Source organism: Sciurus carolinensis, chromosome 15, assembly GCF_902686445.1.
Source record: "Sciurus carolinensis chromosome 15, mSciCar1.2, whole genome shotgun sequence".
NCBI classification, from domain to species: Eukaryota; Metazoa; Chordata; class Mammalia; order Rodentia; family Sciuridae; genus Sciurus; species Sciurus carolinensis.
The window spans coordinates 3,817,401-3,832,154 of record NC_062227.1 but is presented as its reverse complement, the minus strand read 5'-3'; the positions used below and the strand labels follow the sequence as shown (position 1 = coordinate 3,832,154).

General features: G+C 44.4%; 1 protein-coding gene across 6 annotated transcripts in view; it reads right to left on the bottom strand.

The window, feature by feature from the left end:
- The window catches only part of Ldlrad4 (low density lipoprotein receptor class A domain containing 4), a 357,460-nt gene that overhangs the window by 244,394 nt on the left and 98,312 nt on the right, over positions 1–14,754 (bottom strand). The gene's annotated exons all lie outside the window — the stretch shown is intronic.

Here is a 14,754-nt window from a genome sequence, read left to right as displayed (position 1 = left end):
ATGGAGCGCTAGACAAATGTTGGCAACCATCCCTCAGGGCCAGATTTTGTGCTGGAATTTGCTGTCCTGTTCGCATCTCCAGGTGGCACAGATGCAGCCGTGCCAGGCAGACAGCTCTCTTGGCATCCGCAAGAAGGAGGCACAAGACGTAGTTCACGCACTTCTCTGTCGCTCGCTCCCGCAGAACCAGTGCACAGGGTAGAGAGCAGCTGAGCGCACCAGGGTCCACTGAGCGGAAGACGGCCACCTGCCCCTCTCCAGGCGACAGAACGGACAGCGCCACGCGGAAGCGGCTCCCTGGCTCCTGTCCACACTCGCCTCCCCTCTCCATCCACCTGGCGTCCCGCAGCCAGTCTGCAGGCACCGTGCACAGCTGCTCTCACCACTGGACTGCACGACTCAGCAGGCCGCCACATGGGCCTCTCGGTCCCCCCCTGCCTCCCCAGCCGGGCTGTGAGCAGCTATGGACGAGGACACTGTCCTGGCTCCGAGTCCCATGCCCTCAGAGCACTCCACACCGCGGGCACCAGCGTTCCTCGGCCCTCGTTACTGTCACAAGATGCCTGAGATAATCGCCTTTTTAACAGGGCGGGTTTGTGCGGCTCGTGGTTTCAGAGGTGTTAGTCCGAGACTGATGGGCTCCACGATGGGGCCTGTGGCCAGGCAGAACGTCGAGGTGAGGAGTGGGAGGTCCAGCAAGCGCTCCAACTCATGGCAGCCAGGAAACAGACGGAGGCCAGTGTCCACCATCCCCTTTGAGGATGTGTCCCAGTGACCCAAAACGTCCTATTAGGTCTAGCTCTTAAAGGTCCACCGCCTTCCAACAGTGCCAAGCTGAGGACCAAGCCTGGAACACGTGGGCCTCTGGACGCAGAACCAAACTAGCACTCCACCCAACTCCAGAGACACGATCGATTCTTAGTTTAACACTTCACCACGGACTGGCTGCCCTTCCTTCCCTCCTCCCTCCCTCCCTTCCTTCCTTCCTCCTTCCTTTCTTCCTTCCTTCCTCCTTTCCTCCCTCCCTCCCTTCCTTCCCTCCTCCTTCCCTTCCTTCCCTTCCCCTTCCTTCCTTCCTTCCTTTACCCTTCCTTCTTCCTTTGCCCTTCCCTCCCTCCCTTCCCTCCATCCATCCATCTTTCCTTCCTCCCTCCCTTCCTTCCCTCCTCCCTCACTTCCTTCCTTCACCCTTCCTTCCTCCCTCCCTCCCTTCCCTCCATCCATCCATCTTTCCTTCCATCCTCCCTCCCTTCCTTCCTTCCTTCCTCCCTCTCTCCCTTCCCTCCATCCATCCATCTTTCCTTCCATCCTCCCTCCCTTCCTTCCTTCCTTCCTCCCTCCCTCCCTTCCCTCCATCCATCCATCTTTCCTTCCATCCTCCCTCCCTTCCTTCCTTCCTTCCATCCTCCCTCCCTCCTTCCATCCATCCTCCCTCCCTCCCTCCCTTTCCTTCCTTCCATTCTCCCTCCCTCCCTCCCTTTCCTTCCTTCCATCCTCCCTCCCTCCCTCCCTTCCATCCTCCCTCCCTCCCTTCCTTCCTTCCTGCTCTTCCTCGGTAAGGAAGTACTGAAAGACTCTCACTCATACACTACCTGAAGTGACACTGTCTTCATCAATGCAGGAAACAGAATAAAGTGCTTCCACTGAGGATTTTAAAATTCACTCACTACTAGCTTGACATGTGTCCCTACTCAAAGACTCAAATAATATATCTGTCATTAGGGAACATTTTTTAAAGGCAGTAATGCTCACTGTGAAAAAGAATGGAAACAGAGAAAAATGAATTGACCAACACTTACAACCCTCACTGCCAAAGTCACCCAACACTAATGGCAAGTGTCTTTTAAATCAGATGATTACGCATGTTTTTGTAAAAAAAAAAAAAAAAAGTCATATTACAGATACTGTTATATAAAGTTTTCACTTAGTATATATTAAAACTCATTCTATGCTAATGACACATATTCTTTGGAACAAAACATTTATATATCCACTGTATACTTGAGATCAGTCTTTCAAAGTTCACAGTACAAGTCGTGTTTGCAAATGTAAAGCCTCTGATGACAAGACCAGGTCTTGGAGAGATGGCAGAAAGAACATGTACAGTACCTGGAATTGTCTGGAGACTCGTGACGCAGACAAGGCATTGCAAAATATCAAGGGTTGAGCTGTATGACCACGCCACCGAGGAGGGCCTGCTAATCTGGCAATTAAAATGTTTCACATTTTTAAAAACAAGATTGATTATAAAGACTTAAGGTACCTCTGAGACCACAACCAATACTTATTTTATTTTTCTTGCAATACTACTCCTGACTACGTATTTTATCAAGGAAATGAGAACTAGCATCATCACTGTCAGCTGTCAGGACAGTTCCTGAATGCCAAGGTCATAAGCCAGCACTGATTCAAAGACAACGAGAGAGTTAGGAATGCAAAACTGTCCTCGGAGCTGACTCCCAGACTCAGCCTGACGGCTGCATGACAGGTTCCACCCTGTTTAGACCAAGCTCCTTTGGGCTGGAATAATTAACACACACACACATGCACTTGAGAAACCTGCATGTTAATTCCCACCCGCCTTTGCCTCTGGTGCGGTCCTGGAGATTTTCATTAAGAGAAGCAGAGTGCAGCCTGCCAGCAAATCCTCTCCTGCTCCCATTCCTATTATTCTCCAGCCTCTGCTGCCAGTTGGCATTTTGATGAGTAACCTGATAACTACATCACACAGAACTGGTTAGACACATGAGGAGTGTTTCACAAAAGATGAGTCAGCCTCTCGTACTTTAAGCAAAAAAAAAAAAAAAAAAAAAAAGTAGTTTTCCAATTAAGCTCTTCCGTAAAGGCGCGAAGTGTCCACCAAGCGCACAGCCTGGGATCCACCTCCGTCTTGTGGGATCTGCATAAGCAGAGTTAGAAGGACCCTTCCTGTCCAAAAACATGCCCCCCGCCTTCCCCGCTCACTTCTGTTAACCTGCTTTCCTTCCTGTTAGATTATCAAACTATTTCTGCCATTGTAACCTTTCTAATTTTCTCCTTGTTTTATCCAACTTGGTTTCAAAACTGTGTTGATGTCTCTGTGAGGGTCCAGCTGGAAACATCTGGATGCACACCTGAAGCAAGGAGACAGCGATGGAGATGGAGAGGTCACCGGGCTGCAACCCGCGGGCTCGGGTTTCACACCAGGGCAGCGCCTGTGGCTTTGGATTCCTCAACAGCCGCTCCACCCAGGGCCCATCAGCTGCCTGTGAGTTCCCTCTGACCAGCGCATGTTCCGCCCAGCACATGAGGTCTGCCGGGATTGCATTCAATTTTGAATATGAGGTCACTAGAACACTAACGCACTACTATTTTATAAAAGCACAGTTTGAACCCCCATGCTGAAATCATGGGCAATATCACCCGTGGAAAAGAAAAGTTCCCTTGCAAGCTGTGAGACCCTCCACCGAGGATCACCGTCCAGGATCCGACGGGAGCTCACGCCACGCTCTGCACCCTTACCCGCGGTGGGAAAGATGGCCTCACTTTTCTTCCCAACACCTCTGCTCACGTCACATCCCAAACACCAGTCTTCGCCCACAGGCCTCGGCAGGAGACAGCTACACGTTCAGACTCCCCTGCAGTCCAGACTTGCCACCTACGTCAAACCCTGCTGCTGACAGAAGTCAGAGCCTGGGTCTGCCGGGAGCCTGCTCAGACTGGCTGGATGCAGAGCCCAGCAAAGGTGGCACCAACATGCAGATGATGTCACACAAGGAGACAGAGGCCCGGGAGGGGAAAGCTGCAAAGCCCCTTCCAGCTCTGACCCTGCAGCCTCACCTGTGCTCAACACCTGACAGGGATGAGGGCCACAGGAAGGCATCCAGACCGCCCTCAGATGGCCTCACTCGAGCTGACCAAGAACCCACAGGGACGGGCCCAGCAGGGTGATGTCCTGACCTTCCAGCAGATGAGACAACACAAATCTGGCTCAGGGCCATGGTGGAGCTGGCCGTCTCCGCTGGTGGTGGGGTGGGGGCTGTTTAAAGCCATGGAACCACCACCCAGAGGAAGGGGCAACAAGCTCCTGGGATTTCTGTAAGAAAAGCTGCATCTACTGTTCTGCAACCTGACCTCTGCCCCTCACTAGAAATCATCATCACCAAAAACGCTGGTACAGTGTACACATTAAGATGACAGAAAAATGGCGACAGGCATTCAGAAGCGTACTGGGAGTGAACAACAGAGTGGGAATCCTGTGGTCACATGGGGAGTCTTCCCAGCGAGCCATGGGCTCTTGCAGTGGGTGCTGCTCTGGTACTCAGAACACTAAACACGTGCTACCAACTCCACTCCCTCTGCTACAAGCTGACACTTACAGAGAGCATTCAACGCTCAAGCACTTGGTGCAAACCCTAAGGGCAATTCTTAAAGCAAAATCCAGTGGGGTTTATGCTCAGCTCCTACCCTATGTCCCCTCCTCCGAGGAAAAACAGAAGCACTGGGGAGACCAACGGAGACCAAAGCGGGAAAAAGTGGGACAGAAAAATACAGAAATTCTCCCTGGGCCAGGAATGGAACTTCCCATCACCTCAGGCTGGCATGGCGAAGGAGCAGGGTGGATCCCTTCCCTGACTCAGTTTACATCTTCTAGTGTCTTCTTTAATTTCTTTTTCCAGCATTCTGTAATTTTCCTTGTAGAGGTTTTTCATCTCTTTGGTTAGATTTATTCCTAAGTATGTTTTTATGTTATTGTGAATGGAATTGTTTTTCCTGATTTTTTCCTCAGGAGAGTTATTGTGTAGAAAAAGTACTGACTTTTGTATATTGATTTTGTATCCTGATGTTTTGCTGAATTTGTTTTATCAGTTCTAGAAGTTTTCTGGCAGAACTTTGAGGGTCTTCTAGGTGTAGGTTTAAATATCTGCAAGCAAAGACGATGTGATTTCTTCCATTCTCGTTTGTATCACTTTTATTCCCTTTTCTTGCCTAATTGCTCTGACTGAAGTTTCAAGTACTATTGAATAAGAGTGAGGAGAGTGGACAACCTTGTCTTGTTCCTGATTTTACAGGAAATTATTTCAGTTTTTTGAGTTTGTCATCAATAGCCTTTATGATGTTGAGGTAAGTTTCATCTATCCCTAGTTTCTTCGGGGCTTTTATCATGAATGAGAGTTGAATTTTGTCAAAGGTCTTGATTCTATTTATTTGAGGTGTTACATTTATTGATTTGCATATGCTGAACCATCCTTACATTCTTGGAATAAAACCAACTTGATTGTAGTATATAATCTTTTTAATTTTTTAATTCAATTTACTAATATTTTATTAATGATTTTTACATCTATGTTCATCAAGGATATCGGTAGTTTTCTTTCCCTGATGCACCCTTATCTGGCTTTGCTATAAGGGCAATACAGTGTTCCCTCCTTTTCTATTCCATGGAATAATTTGAGGAACACTGGCATTTGACAGTAATTTGACAATAATTTGAGGAACACTGTTCCTCTTTATGGGTCTGGTAGAATTCAGATGAGAAGCCATTTGGCCCTGGGCTTTTCTTTATCGTAAGGCTTTTCATTACTACTTCAATCTCATTGCTTGTTATTGGTCTTTGGAGTTTTCTACATCATCTTGGTGGTTTAGTACCATCATTTTAGTGGGTTAGCATATGTCTAGAAACATGTATTTCTTCTAGATTTTTCAGATATATTGGAATATAAGTTTTCAAAATAGACGCTAATGAGCTTCTGGATTTCAGTGGTGTATGTTGTAATACCTCTTACTTCATCCCTAAATTTATTAATTTGAATTTTCTTTTTCTCTATTTTACTTAGTTTGGCCAAGGGTTTATGAAATTTGTTTATCTTTCCAAAGAGTCAACTCTTTGTTTAATTGATCCTTTTTATTGTTCTTTTATTGTCTATGTCATTAATATCAGTTCTGAATTTTATTATTTCTTTCCTTATTTTATTATTTCATTTCCCTAACTTTAGGAATAGTTTATTCTTGTTTTTCTAAAACTTCAAGATGCATCATTAGATTATTTCAGATCTTTCTGAATTTTTTTACATAGGAACTCATAGCTATAAACTTTCCTCTTAAAACTGCCTTCACTATCTCTCAGGTAGTTTGGTATCTTATATTTCAATTCTCATTTGATTCTAAACATTTTTAAATTTCTCCTCTCATTTCTTTGATCAACATTTAAAAGTATATTGGTCAATCTCCATGTGTTTGCATCATTTCTGTGATTTTTCTTGCAGTTGATTTCTAATTTCATTTCATTATGATATGGTGAGATGCCAAGAAATTATTTCAACTTTTCTATATTTGCTAAGACTTGCTTTGTGGCCTAATATATAATCTATTTTGAAGAAAGTTCAATGAGCAGCTGAAAAGAAAGGGAATTCAGTTATTGTTGGGTGAAATAATCTGTAGATGTCCAATTGACTATAAGTTCAATTGACTTATAATATGTTTTAACTTTGTAGTACCTTTGCTAATTTTATTTAGCAAAGGTATGGCCTTTGAATGGCCTATTTATTAGTGAGAGAGGCATTAAAATCACCCAATATTACTGTATTGGGGCCTCTCTGAACCTTTATGTGGAGCAGTATTTGCTTAAAACAACTAACTGCACCAATCTTTGAGGCATATTTACTAGAGTTAGATATTGCCATTGAATTGTCCCCTTTACCAATGTGTTCCAAAATTCTTTGTCTCTTCTAACTAATTTCAGCTTGAAATCTGTTTAACTTTGTTTGGTCAGATACGAGAACAGCTATTCCTGCTAGATTGTGGGTTCCATGTGCATGAAATATCATTTTCCATCCATTTTTTTCCAACCTGTGAATTTCTTTACTTATGAGATGTGTTTCTTGCAGAAAATATATAATTTGGGTCTTATTTTTAAGTCTAATCTGTCAGTCTATGTGTTTTAATTGAAGAATTGAGATTTACACCTTCCCAAGTTCTCTTGGTTGATTTTATTGTCCTCTGCGTATGGAATTCCTTTAAGTATTTTCTGCAAGGCTAGTTTAGTAGTCATGAATTCCTTTAATTTTTCCTTACTGTGGAAGGTTTTAACTTCTTTGATTGTGAAGAACAGCTTTGCCTGATATTACAACCTTGGTTGGCACTATTTTCTTTCAGGACTTGATGATCTAAGTCCTCCTGCATTTGGGGGTTTCTTGTAAGAAATCTGCTGTTATTCTAATTGGTTTTCCTTTAAATGTGACCATCATTTCTCTCTTACAACTTTAAAATTTTTTTATTATGGATATTTTGACATTTTAATTATAATGTGCAATGGAGAGGTTCTTTTCAGGTCTTGTCTATTTGGGGTTCTAAGTGTCTCCAGTAACTGGGTTTCTATCTCATTCCTAGGGTTTGGAAATTTTTCTACTATTATTTCACTGAATAGGCTATCAATACCATTAGTCTATATCTCTGCTCTGTTCCCAATACCTATGAGCCTTAAGTTTGAGCTCTCAATATTGTCCAGAGTTTTAGCATATTCTGATCAAAGTTTCTCATTTTGTTCTTTAATACCACCTGAATGTTCAAAGATGTCTACCTCATCTTCAAGCTCTGAAACTTTGTCTTCCACTTGATCTAATCTATTGGAGAGGCATTCAACTGAGTTTCGTATTTGATTTACATTGTATTTTGCTTACAAGATTTATGTTTGGTTCTTTTTCAGAACTTCTGTCTCTTTATTGAAATGCTCTTTTATATCTTGTATTTCCTTTCTTCGTTCATTCCTTAGATCTTATTTTAATTTGTTGATCATCTTAATAATCAACTTTTGTAATTCCTTGTCTGGCATTTCATGCATTTCAATGTCAGTGGATTCAGTTATTGGGAGATTAAAAACTTTTGGCTTGTTTCCTCATGTTGTCTGATATACTATATTGTTTGTACATCTGTTATGATGGATTTCTCTTCTTCTATTCTCTGAGGGTCATTTAATGAGCACTTCTCTTATTGTAAGCCCTGGTCTGGGGTTGTATTTTACTGTCAATACATCAAATCAGCATAATTGAGGTGCTTAAGTTCAAACATGAGCACCACTTTGAGAGTGTAACACCAGCAATAGAAATTTCAGACCATAATATTGACAATAAATTTTAAAATATATTGCTAATCATCTCTACCATTCTTTTAGACAATGAGAAAAGTGGGTGAGAAATAATATTAAATAAGCTGAAAAGTTAAACATTAATGACAGTGTACTTAATACTAACTTAGAAGGAGGAAAACAAGAGAAAAGAAAAAAGGTGGGCAGAGGAAGGGAGACAGAAGCAAAAATGAAAGAAGAAAGAGAAGTTTCCCATAAGGAGGGGAAGGAGAGAAGCAGAGGAGAGGGCAGAGGGGAGAAGAGATGGATGAGGAAGGAAAAGGAAGGCCTCCAGTTAACCACCTACTGTCGTCTAAGGAACTAGAACAAGAACAAACGAAACTCAAAGCTAGAGAAGAAAGGAAGTAACAAAAATTGGAATAGGGCAAAGGAAAACGGAGACTAGAAAAAAGAGGGAAAACATCATTTTTGTAAAGATCTGAACAATGGTTAACCCTTCAGCTCGACTAGGAAAACAAGATTCAAATTACTAACATTAGAAATGAAAGTGGAGACATTGCTACTCATTTGACGGGAAGTGCAAGAGAGGACCGGGAACAAGTTCATCCGCCTGGATGCGAAGGACAGATTCCTAGAGACACACCACCTACGAGGACTGAACCACAAAGAAACAGAAAGCTGAACAGATCTGGAACTAGAAAGAGGCCTAACCACAAATAGAACCTCCCTCAAAAGGAAAGTCAGGACCAGGTGTTTTCACTGATGACTTTTACCAAGTATTTAAGAAGAATCAACACCAATTCTTCTCAAACTATCCCAAACAAACACCATTATCTGAAGCCAAAGTCAAATGATCACGTTACAAGAAAACTACAAATTAAAACAAACGTCCTTATGAATAGTTGGCACAAAACCTCCAGCAAAACACAGTCATGTGCCCCTCGTGATGGGGATGTGTCCAGCCATGCACCATTAGGGGATTCTGGTGCAAATACTGCAGACTGTCCTACGCAAACCAAGACGGCTCTGACGTCGCGAGCAACCTGACCTCATGGGACCACCATGGTATTTGTAGCCCATCATTGACCAAAACATCATTAGTAGAACTTGGCTCTAATAGTACACCAAATCCAACAGGATATTAAAAGGGTTATACAGCATGAACAAGTGGGGCTCGTTCCTGGAATGCGAAGAGGTTCAACAAATGAGCATCAATAACTATATCACATTAACAGAATAAGCACAAAAGAAACATGATCATTTCAGTTGATGCGGGAAAATTATCTGACAAAATTCAACACCCGTTCAACAACCAGAGACAGAAGGAATTGCCTCAACGTTCTAAAGATTATCTAAAAACCCTACAAGTAACATCATACTCAAAGGTGAGAGACTGAGAACTACTTTTCTAAGCTTAAAAAGCAGAACAAGAAAGCCCATTTTGTCACTTCTACTCAGCATAATACTAGAAATCCTACAGAGAGCAATCAGGCAAGAAAAATAAAAAGTATACCAATTGGAAAGGAAGAAGTAAAACTACTTCTGTTCACAGATGACATGATCTTATAAGTAGAAAATCACAAAAATTTTACACACACATATGCATGCACACCAAAATTATTACAACTAATAAGTTCACCAAGTTGCAGGATGCAAAATCAACATATGAACATCAGTTGTATTGGTATGTATTGGTATGAGCAACCTAGAAAGAAATTTAGGGAACACTTCCATTTACGATAGCACGAGAAACAATAAAATATCTAGGAATCAACTTAAGGAGTGTACAAAACAATTGTGCACTATAGAATACTATGCAGCCACCAAAATGATTATCTCTTTTCAAAATATTCTTCATCATCTTTCATTACCATTTCAATAAAAAGATTATTTTATCTATAACTTTTACGAAGAGGACATTATCATTGCACTCGTCAACTGCACCTATTTTGGTCGTATTCATGTATTTATACCAACTTTTTACTTTTACATCTGAAAAGGCCACAAAATGTAATATGTATATGGAAGGAAGAAAAAGACTTCAGAGACGAGGTGTTCACCACATAACACATTAATTTTTTAAAAGGCAATATTTTAAATAAGTGGATACCATTCTCAAGCTACACAGGAAAGCAGCCCCTAAATTGTGGGAAACGAAATTGGTTTCATGAATTCCAACAGAGAATCCGTCTCTCCCCTCCTCCACCCGAAGTGGGCCGGTCAAAATCAAGGACGGCCCCAGACTCACCGTGGTCCTCCTGGCAGGAGAGCCCCAAAGCCACGGGGTGGAGCGCAGAGGCACCCCGGCGGGCGGCGAGTGCAGGCTGTGCCCTCCCTCTCGTGCCCAGCGTCAGGACCCAGCCCCGTTCTGCACGCAGGGGAACGACCCCCGATTCTTGGAACCCAGTGTTCCTCACAGCAGTGCCGAGCAGCAGCACAGTCCCGTTCTGCTTTCCCCAGAACCTTATCTCGACAGAGTAAACACATGCGTGACCGTAACCTTTACACCCTCAGAAGCACTCACAAACAGACCCGCCAATGCGCGTCCAGGGCACCTTCTGCTGCGGCTGGGGATCCGCTCTCAGTCGAGAGTGGCAGCGGCTGTTTTGAATCCGTTTCTAGAAGCCCAACTGCCTTGGACGAGAAAAGAGGTGCGGCCTGACCCCTCTGCCCCGCACCGGCGGGATGTCTGATGAGAGGAGCCTCCCGCAACACAAAGGGCGACACGCACCAGCAGGGGCCAGTCTAAAAACGAAAACCGGGTGGGCACAGAAAGGAAAGATGGCGCGGACGGAGCATGCCCATCACAGCAGAGAAGTGGCAAGCAGGGCAGAAACGAGAGCAGAGACGCTCGGCCCACCTACAGATGCCAGCTCTCGTCACCGAGGAACCAAGCATGGAGGAGGGAGAGCGGCAGAGAGCAGAAGGGGCGGCGCAGAGACTTGAGGCCACAGGGATGATGAAGTCCCTGAGTTCCAACAGGAAGCCTGGGCCTTCTCTACCACCACGACTTGCCACCCGGATCCAGCTACGGCTGTACCCAACGCCCAGCAAGACGGGGCGCCTCCATCTCCCCTGTGCCCGGGACTGAGAAACTATGAAGGCGCAGTGACAGAGCACAGGTGTAAACTCAGTTCCCAAGCCCCCTCTGCCTTTCAGTGGCTGGCAGGGATCAAGTCACTTGGACTTTGTGAAATGACTTTGCTTATCTGTAAAAACGGACAGACAACCTTTTCCTTTTTCTTTGTATAATCAAACAAAAGCAAACCGACAGGGAAGGGGTTTCACTGAATTTTTTTAAACTTGATTTTCCAGGGAACTGGAAATAAAATGGACAGAATTCAAAACACCTGGGTGGACGGCCAGGGGTGGCTGTGGTTGGGCAGAAACTGTGCAGGGGGAGCAAAGAGAGGCGCTCACACCCCGAAGGACAGGCGCCATCCCAGGTCTGCCACAGGGACCTGGGAGCACTGAGCAGAGCGAAGGCCACGGTCCTCCAGGACCCACGTCTTCCAAGAATCTGAGGAGATCGAACAATCCCAGGAAACCTCAGAGATGGGCCGGGTCTGCAGGAAACAGCCGCATCTCTGACGGAGCAGAGGCAGAGAAGCTCCGGACACCTCCGCACCACACCACCTCTGGCAGAGCCGGCCTTGGAAAATCCAACTCGCTCCAAGAGAGTCATACGAAGGGACTGGGAAAGGCAATGAAAGCTCTTGTATGAGGAAAAACAGTGGGAGACTGCCATGAAATGTACCCATGGACAAAGAAGACTCCCTAAACCATGGCCAGTGGGAATTTAAACCACTAAGAGGCAGTCACGAGGGGAGGAGGGAAAGGGGAGGGAAGGAAGGAGGACGGAAGCCCAGACATCAGGACTCCAGAAGGACATGGCGGGAAGGGGGAGGAGTACTGTAGGGCCACAGAGATCAGAAAACACCACTGTGAGGGGAGAACGTCACAGAAGGGAAGGGAAGTCCAGAATGAGCCCCAGTGAGAAGAGATGTGGCAGGAAACAGAAGAAGAGGTGGGTGATGTGGACTAGGAAAAAACCAAACCAGAGTTAGGAAGGATCAGGAGAGAAAACGGTGGATTCTGAAGAAGAGCAAAGAGGTTCAAAAAATGCATCACAGGAATCTCTAAAAACTAAAAACAAACAATAGAATGAAACAAATATTTAGAGACACTAGTCAAGATAAAACCCAATAAAAGAAGACCTAAATCTATCTATCCATAGGGAACTCAGGGCCCTGTATTAAGAGGTCACCTCTGCAACAAAGAGAACCAACCCAGACAGTCAACAAGCAGACCTATTCCAGTAAAACTGGACTCATTAAATCTGACTTCAAAAATAAGGAACAACTCTATGGACACCTTGACAAATGGAAAAAGAAATCCAGTTGTCTGTTAGAGATAAATGCAGTGAGCAAAACTTGCACACCAGGAACCATTAGAGCACTTCTTCAAAATACTGAAAACATTAAACAAAGTATGAGCAAAAGACATCGCCAGGCACGTTTTCCTGTATGAAAGCCACAGACGAACAGTTTGGAACACACAGATGACTATTGTCAGGGATTACTGATCAATGAGAGGCAGCCAGGGGGCTGGGGCTGGGGCTCAGTGGTAGAGCGCTTGCCGAGCACGTGGGAGGCACTGGGTTCAATTCTCAGCACCGCATATAAATAAATAAAATAAAGATCCATTGACAACTAAAAAAGTATTTAAAAAGAGAGAAAGAGACAATCAGGGAGAAGAAGGCATTTAGCTGCAGATCCAGGGTTAAAGCAAATGACATGATCAAGGTAATAAACCAAGTCTAAGTGTAGAGGTATAGATCAGTATAGAAACTCTACAACCAACAAAACTCAGGGCAATGAGGGACAGGCGCAAACAACCGGAAGATGGGGTATGGCCCCCGATGCCTCGTCCCAGTGGCCGAGAACTGAAACACGGCACCCAGGTTCAGGCGCAGCTCAGGGGCAGAATGTCTGCTTGGCACGTGCGAGGCCCTGGGTTCAACCCGCGGCACCATCACCATCGTCATAGAAGGCGATAGAAAAAGTAGCATATGTAGAAACACATCTATCAGTGTGGAGTAAACGCCACAAAGGTACCACAAGCTGATCCAGATCAACAGGGAAGGGGAAGGAGGGCACAGGGAGGGAGGAGTCAGAGGACACATGCCACCCACCATTGGTCACACTAGGGGCTTCCTCCAAAACCTGGAGAAGTAAAGGTGTTTCATAAAGTTACCATCAAAACGGTCACTGCTAGAAAAGAAGGCATTCACAACCGTCACAAACCAAACAGAAGTGCAAACAGGTCCCATGCGAGTCTGAGGGGGCACAGGCAAAGGAAGAACGGATCTGAGATCATTTTCCCACGTACGTCTACGAAAACAGCACAGTGAATCCCACCAACGCGTACTCGACAGGGCTCTGATGAGATAAGACGTAACCGTGTTTGTATAATTATACCAAAAGGGATTCTGCTGTCATCTATAACTAAAAGAACCAATAACTAAAATAATGATAACAGAACCGCATAAGAGAACTTGCATCAAACATTTAAGCATAAGTAAATAAGATGTATAATGAAAAAGACTTAATAAACACATAAAATATGACAATAGTGTCATATCAATAATGTAAATGAGCTAAATTCACCAATTTAAAAAATTTCAGATGAAGCCATGAAGCAAAATTCAACCCAGTCTCAGCAGACCAGGAATTAAGGGGCACATTCTCACCTTGGTAAAGAACATCTACCAACAACCCATAGCCAACATTATACTTAATGATGAGAAACTAGAATATTTCCTGCTAAGATGAGAAGCAAGACAAAAATGTCCCTCTCACCTCTGCTTTTCAACACCATACTGTCAGTCCTCGCTAATGCAATAAGACAAGAAAGGAAAATCTAAGGTGTACTGATCAGGGAGAAATACAGATGTCTTTGCTTGCAGATAACAAGGCTACAGAAAATCCAGAAGAATCAACAGAACACTGGAACTAGTAAGCAATCACAGCAGGTTGCAGGATGCAAGGCTCATACACAAAAGTCAGTACCTTCCTACGGACCAGCCATGAACAAGAGCAATGAAAAAATAAACTCCAATTCCACTTACATCAGCACCTCCAAAAAGTGAAACGCTCGAGTGTGAATGTAACAAAATATGTACAAGACCTATACAAAGAAAAATCCAAAATGCTGATTAAAGAAACCAAAGAGGAGGGCTGGGGGTGACCCTCAGCATGGGCCAGGCCCTGGGTTCAATCCGCAATAAGTACCACAAAAATAAAAATTCTTAAGACAGAATTCCAATCAAGACCCCAGCAGGCTACTTCGTGGATATCAACAAACTGACTCTAAAGTTTACATTTAGAGGCAAAAGATCCAGAAGAGCTCACGCGATTTTGAAGGAGAACAAAGCAAGAAGGTTGGCACCTCCTCTCACAAGTCAGTGCCACACCGACAAAAGGGAAACGGAAGGGAAGAGAAGAGCAGCCGAGGCAACAGGACTGCCAACTGTGCACAGTGCAGTGCACCGAGGAGAGGAGGTCTTTCCAGCAGATGGTGCGGGACCACCGCATGCACACACTAAGTGAAAAACAGAGAGACGCGGGGGTCACGCCCTTCACACAAACGAACCCCAAACGGATCACAGGCCTGAACGCAATGCACAATGG